We start from the raw sequence: 6,995 nt of genomic DNA on the forward strand, positions 1-6,995 counted from the left end.
GTCCCCGTGAGGGGTAAATGGTGGTATTCTTCTTTTAATTAAGAAATATAGCCATTTTCCCCTTGTGCTCCTAATAAATTCTTGGGCTAGTCTGATATGGACACTTTCTTTTTTTTTTTTTTTAAGATCTTATTTATTTATTCATGAGACACACAGAAAGAGAGGCAGAGACACAGGCAGAGGGAGAAAGAGGTTCCCTCTGAAGAGCCTGATGTGGGACTCAATCCCAGGACCCCGGGATCATGACCTCAGCCAACGGCAGATGCTCAATCACTGAGCTACCCAGGCACCCCTGGAGACTTTCAACAGGATCTTTTTTGGTAGTTTTACGGTGAGAGAGAAACCATCATTCATATTCAGACTGCAACATGTTCACCTCTTACTAAGAACAATTTCAGGATTCTGAACAATCATTTCCTTCATATCCCTCATTAAGTACAGTTTGAATCAATTTTCTTGCTATTATTTCTTGGTGTTCAATTACTGTGCATAATGACTCTGTCTCTGTTTTCGATCTGAGATGTCAATGCTTTTATACTTCCATGGGTGCTGTGCATGTGGGTTAATAACACTGTGCAGGGTACAACGTGGGGAAGGCACTGACTGCACTGATGGGCATAGAGTTCAGCACCTTCTGTTTGGTCTTAGCTTCATATAAAATAGACATACAATCTCTCTAACACACTTAGGCTCTGGACAACTACAAAGTCTGGCTAAGGCCACTGTAGTCATGGGAAAAACTCTAAACTTGAGGGCAGAGGACCCTGGCTTGTGTGCTGGGACAGCTTGAAAATAAATTTCATTTCTTGAATACCTTCTGGCTCGCTGCAGACTGTGGGATACTAAATCTTTCTATATGTTAGCCTTTGGATCTGTAGAATAGCCTTTGGATCTGCAGAATGGAAATGAGCATTTCCATCTATGAACAACACCTATGTCTCAGTGTTTGTGCTGTAAGAGACAGGCGAGGTCACTAGAGGTGTCAGTGCTACACAAATGGTTTTCATTCCTACCTCTTTGCATCCTTTTTCTGAACTTGTTTCTGAAGAGTCAGAGTTGCCTCTTTTCCTCCAGACCTACGGGTCCTGCCTGGGGCATGTTCTCCTGCACTTGACTTTGACACTCACCTATCAGCTGGTAACCTCAGGAGGTACCTCCACAAGGGGATTCTTTCCATTTCCAGCTGATCCATGCACACTCCACTGGATGCCAGAGCCAGTCCCTTTACATCCACGTGTAGTCTTTCCTCCTCATGTGCACATCCCCCAGAAGAGAATGACACAACCATCTACCCAAGCCAAAATGCTCAGTGTCCCCTTGGGTCCCAAGTACTCTCTCACCCCCTCCCATGTGACCTCAGATCACATTCATTCTGTCTCCTACATGTTTCTCAAACTTGTCATCTCTTCCTGTCCACCATCAAAGACTGTCAAGTCCAAAATTTTCCTTCTCCTGGTCCACAACAGGTTGCCTCCAGGAAGTCCTCCTCTTGCCCCGCCCTCAATCCTCTTAGCCCAACTGCACATCAGAAGTCTACTGCACTTCAATGAGCAGTTCCCATATATTTCCAGGCCTTTCTACCTCAAGTTCCTGACTTTGCTTAAGGCCTTTTTCCAGCCACAGAAGCTCATTCAGACTGAGCATGGACAGGCCAGAGCAGCAGAGAGTTATGTTCCAAGAACCACCCTCAACCAATGAAGGACAGGATTTGGTAGGCAGATGTCTTGGTGTCTTCATCCCTGCACCGGACAATTTTGAGGTGTGTTTTATACACTCTCTTGGAAGGTTCCAGCAGGACTGAGTCCCAGATGCCCAGAGAGGACTCTCTTTAAGAGGACCCCACTTATAAGCTCTCCTCTCTTCTATGTCAGACCTGCCCATGCTTCCGCTATCACCTCTCAGATGAACTACTTGCCCTCAAGTCTTTTTCTGAGATCCTCAGGCATCAAGCAAAGTTTTGGGGAAATCCACTCAGATAAGCAAGAGTAAGAATGGCATCAAATTTCTTAACAGCAGCAATGAAGTAATACGCTCAAAACACTGAGTGAGAAGGATTTCCAAGAATTCTAGGTCTGTCGCAACTAAAAATTAAATGTGAGAGCATGATGAAGACATTCTCAGACACGCTGAATGTGATAACATCCTAAAGTAAGAAATACATTTTGGCCTTGTCCATGGTTCCTGGCACAGAGCTCCTAACATGCTTATAATTTCTTAAGTGATAAAAGGGAATGTGAGCGTCTTTCAGTATTTGGTCTTTTGTCTTCAAATAACTTCATTTCCTAAAATAGCTCCAGAGCAAAGGTGAAAAAAGTGTTTCGCTATTTATAAAAAGCCCTTTCAACCATATCTGAGTTTAAGCTAATGAGGTGACTTTCAGAAGGCTCCTAAGGATGGGGGCCAATTGCCAGGGTAACCAATCATGTGATTTGGGGGTTGCAAACTTCCTTTCCCATTGCCCATGCCAGTACCTCCAGGCAGAGCAGAGGGGCTGGAGGTTGAGCTCATCACTAAAGGCAATGATTTAATCAATCATGCCTACATGATGAAACCTCTATTTAAAAAACCCTACAGGGATGCCTGGGTGGCTCAGCAGTTGAGCATCTGTCTTTGGCCCAGGGTGTGATCCTGGTCCCACATCGGGCTCCTATGAGGAGCCTGCTTCTCCCTCTGCCTATGTCTCTTCCTTCTCTCTGTGTCTCTCATGAATAAATAAAATATTTTTAAATAAATAAATATAATAAAAAAATTAAAAACCCTACACAAAGGGGTTTGGAGAGCTCCCAGATTGGCTAAGGCATGGAGGTGCTAGGAGGGCATGGAACCCCACATCCCATCCCCTATACCTTGCCCAGTAGCGTCTCTTCCATCTGGATGCTCCTCAGTTGTATCCTTTACAATAAACCAGTGAGCAGGTAAGTACACTGTCTTCCTGAGTTCTCTGGGCTATGCTAGCAAACTGTCAAATCCAAAGTTGGGGTCATGGGAACCTCCAACTGATAGCTGCCTGGTCAGGAGCATAGGAAACAACCTGGACTCATGGTTGGCATGGGATTTCCTCACCCTGACCCTGGATCTTCTATCTTAGAGAGGGCTCTACGCCTTCTCTCCCACCACCATGAAATCTCCTTAAATACCCTCACAACCACCAGGGGAACCAAACACAGTGAGGCAGGGCATGAAACAACGGTGGCCTTGCATCCTGCTAGAATTCTTGGATCTGTCTGAACATGAGCACTTTTAAAAGCATGCCATCAATTCATATTTGCCCATCACGAATAAATGTGATTATTGGTCCCTGTAAGCACACACACAGGCCATTGTGAATTCACACTGCCCGCTGATCACTGGGACAGCTGGTGACAGCCCTGAGGGGCACAGGATCCAGGGCTTCACTGCCTGGATTCGAGGCCATGCCAGCCCCCAGACAGCCTCCTACAACAGACCAAAACAGGGGGTCTGAGCCCCACTCTCAGCTGCTTGGTCAGTCCAATTCAAGCTGCTTAACCCTTCAGTGTCTGGGTTCCTTTATGAGTAAGACAGGGAAGATGCTAATAGTAATGACACCTAAGTCCTAGAGCTGATCAGAAGATTAATGAGACTCTAAAGCTAAAGTCTCCAGTGCAGAGTAAACACTCAGAAAATGTGAGCTGATTACATGAGCTACTGCTCTGATCGGAGCCACACAAAGAGATGGTGTCTCATTTAATCCTCATCAGAAATTCTCCTGTCTTCCAACCTCTGAGGAAGCAGGGCTGTGCGGCAACACCCCCTGTGCACACACCCCAGCGCTCCTCACACTGTGCTCTGCAGAATAGTCTTCCTGCCCAATGTGCTTCAGCAACAGGGATCCAAAGTCTGAAGCAGCAAGGGACACCTCCATGTGAAAGGCTCTGTGGAATCCTGTAGCAAAGACGTTCCAACGTCTCCCAAATTTGTATTTGAGCCCTGCACTCCTACCACAAGAAACATCTACTAAGAGCATGCAAAACTATACCGTGGAACCCACTTTGGGAGGTGACAGTAAGTTCCCTGGGTTAAGAGACTCTACTGTAAGGTGATCTGGAAGCTCTGGGTGATGCCAAGGAGTCATGAAGCGATGCAGAGCGCCAGGCTATCTCACCGAGGCCACAGGAGCTGTCCGCAATGACCTGGGCGGAGGATGCTTGTTTCTGACCACGGCATCGGTAAGGCTCCTCCATAAAATGACTACCCCGTCCCATTAAGCACTACAAAGCCTGGGAGAAAGCCTCCACAATCAGTCTAAAGGGGACAGACATTTGCTTTCAACTTGGGAAGGGGACAGAAGGGGCCTGTCAGCTTCGCACCCCGTAAAAAGTGCCTTTTGGTATGGACAGCATTTTAAAGGGAATGATACGTGGCACAATTGCAGAGAAACAATTTGGCATTATCACCCAATTGTATAAAATAAGAATAAATGGATAGCTTTAAACCTACAAAGCTCGGGATGCCTGTGTGGCTCAGTGGTTGAGTGTCTGCCTTCTGCTCAGGTCATGATCCCAGGATCCCAGGATTGAGTCTCACATCAGGCTCCCTGCATGGAGTCTGCTCCTCCCTCTGCCTCTGCTCCTGTCTCTGCCTCTCTCTCTGTGTCTTTCATTAATAAATAAAATCTTTAAAAAAAAAAAAACCTTATAAACCTCACAAGTACTTTGTAGATATCTTCTCCTCATCTTTACCCTCACTGCAATAGCATGCTATGCGTGATTTGCAACACATGTTATATCTTATTTCAAAAACAAGGGTTCCTGAGATGAATAAAAATAGCATTCATATATAAAATAGTCCCCAGTGTACAAGGGAGTCCTGGTGTATGAGTGGGGAAAGATCCCTGCCCTGTCTTGTGGTACCAAGTAGTATTATTACTCACTGTTCCAGGCACTGTACTGAGCACGTTGAAGCAGAAATACTATTTACTACCTGGACAAAGTGGATACAGAGGTGAATTATCAAGAAGAAAAACATGTCAGTGCATCAGACATAAACACACTTCGGCATTTATGAGTGGTAAATGGAGTCTGGTCACTGTAAAGAAGAAGGGAATTGCTTCTACTTTATTGAGGACGATTTCCTGGTAAAGGCATAATTATGGCTTCTGGAAGAAAATGTGCTAGTGCTGAGCAGTTATGGAGTGCTGAGCAGGAATGGAGGTGCCCTGCTGATGAAAAATTGTGTGGTACACAGTAAGCACTCAGCCAATGTTTACTGAAGACATGAACGTGGCATTCTTGGAGAGGGAGCGGGGGTCCTAAGTCCAAAGATTTGTGAAATGTGTAGAAGGAAACTCAGATGCTAAGAAGGGTATGGGTTATAAGAGTTTAAATCCTAGAAAGTAACTAAAAATTCTCTTTAAAAAATCAGGTTCGGTCATTTGATAAATAAATTAGAGGTCAGCCTCAAAAGGATCCACCTTTGTCAAGGTTCCCTAACCCTGAAGAAGTGGGTCTGAATGCAGAAGGCCTGGCCTCGGTCCAAGGGCAAAGAAAACCCACCATCATACCACGTTGCTGAAGAGGAAAATCTCGTTGGTGATAACTTGTTCCTCCCACCTATAAAACAGAAAGGGCTCAAATCTGCCACCCCCATTTACAAAGGTAAGATGAAATACTGAAGAATGGAAGAGAAGAAAGGTGGGAACGCCTCACGATCTCTCAGATAAGCTTCAGGGCCAATTGTGATATATCAACACTCACCACCAAACAGAAGGGAGATAGCTCTGACGGCCCCACTGACGGCTCCCTCCTCTTCCCCCTAGACTTGTGGGCATCTGCGCCCCACAAATAACCCCACGGGTATGTCCACCCCTCAGCCAGCAATGCGTCAGCGGGGCAATTTCCAGAAATCTCGAGGCATTGATAGACCCTTTGACTCTGAGAAAATGGTTTCTCCTCTTTTTCCCTCCCATTTGTAAAACCCGGGAAATGCTGTTTATCTAATTCTGAGGATTGGTAGATGAAGTTTACAAAATATCAAATTAAAATCCACATTTGAGATGTTCTGGAGCATGGGTATCAGAATCGTGTCATTCAAGAAAGCAAGCTGGTGCAGCCACTCTGGAAGACAGGATGGAGTTTCCTCAGAATGTTGAAAATAGAGCTACCCTATGACCCAGCAATTGCACTACTAGGTAACTACCCCAAAGATATAAATGTAGTGATTGGAAGGGGCACCTGCACCCCAAAGTTCATAGCAGCAATGTCCACAGTAGCCAAACTGTGGAAAGAGCCCAGATGTCCATCAACAGATGAACGGATTAAGAAGATGTGGTGTATATATGTACAATGGAATATTACTCAGCCATCAAAACAAACGAAATCTTGCCATTTGCAATGACATAGAAGGAACCAGAGGGTACTGTGCTAAGCGAAATAAGTCAGTCAGAGAAAGACAATTATCATATGATCTTACTAATATACAGAATTTAATAAAAAAGGATCATAAGGGAAGGGAGGGAAAAACAAAACAAGATGAAATCATAGAAGGACACAAACCAGAAGGGATTCTTAAATCTAGGAAACAAACTGAGGATTGCTGGAGGGGAGGGGTGGGGGATGGAGTAACTGGGTGATGGGCATGAAGGAGCACACGTGATGGGATGAGCACTGGGTATGATATAAGACTGACGAATCACTGACCTCTACCTCTGAAACCATAAGACATTATATGTTCATTAACTGAGTTTAAATTTAAAAAAATATAAAAAGAATTTATTATTCACCAGGTATTGGAATTTGTAGGCTTTAATTTCAATAGTAACCACAAATGTAGGCATATTGTACCTACACACACACACACACACACACACACACACACATGCTCTCTCTCTCATTCAACTAAGTGCTGCTCCGAGCAAGATGCTCTGGTAGTTCGTTGGTGTCTCACGTAACAGTGACAGCCGAGGAGCTGCTGATGCCTGAAAGGATCAGGCCACCCTCAGCCCTGGTTTTACCTCACCACCCTACTAGAAGAAAGGG

At 45.0% G+C, this 6,995-nt stretch overlaps 1 protein-coding gene across 1 annotated transcript in view; it reads right to left on the reverse strand.

Annotated features, from left to right (window-relative positions):
• The window catches only part of DCDC2 (doublecortin domain containing 2), a 161,423-nt gene that overhangs the window by 80,741 nt on the left and 73,687 nt on the right, over positions 1 to 6,995 (reverse strand). The window lies entirely within an intron of this gene.

The sequence above is a fragment of the Canis lupus genome, chromosome 35 (assembly GCF_003254725.2).
Source record: "Canis lupus dingo isolate Sandy chromosome 35, ASM325472v2, whole genome shotgun sequence".
NCBI lineage: Eukaryota > Metazoa > Chordata > Mammalia > Carnivora > Canidae > Canis > Canis lupus.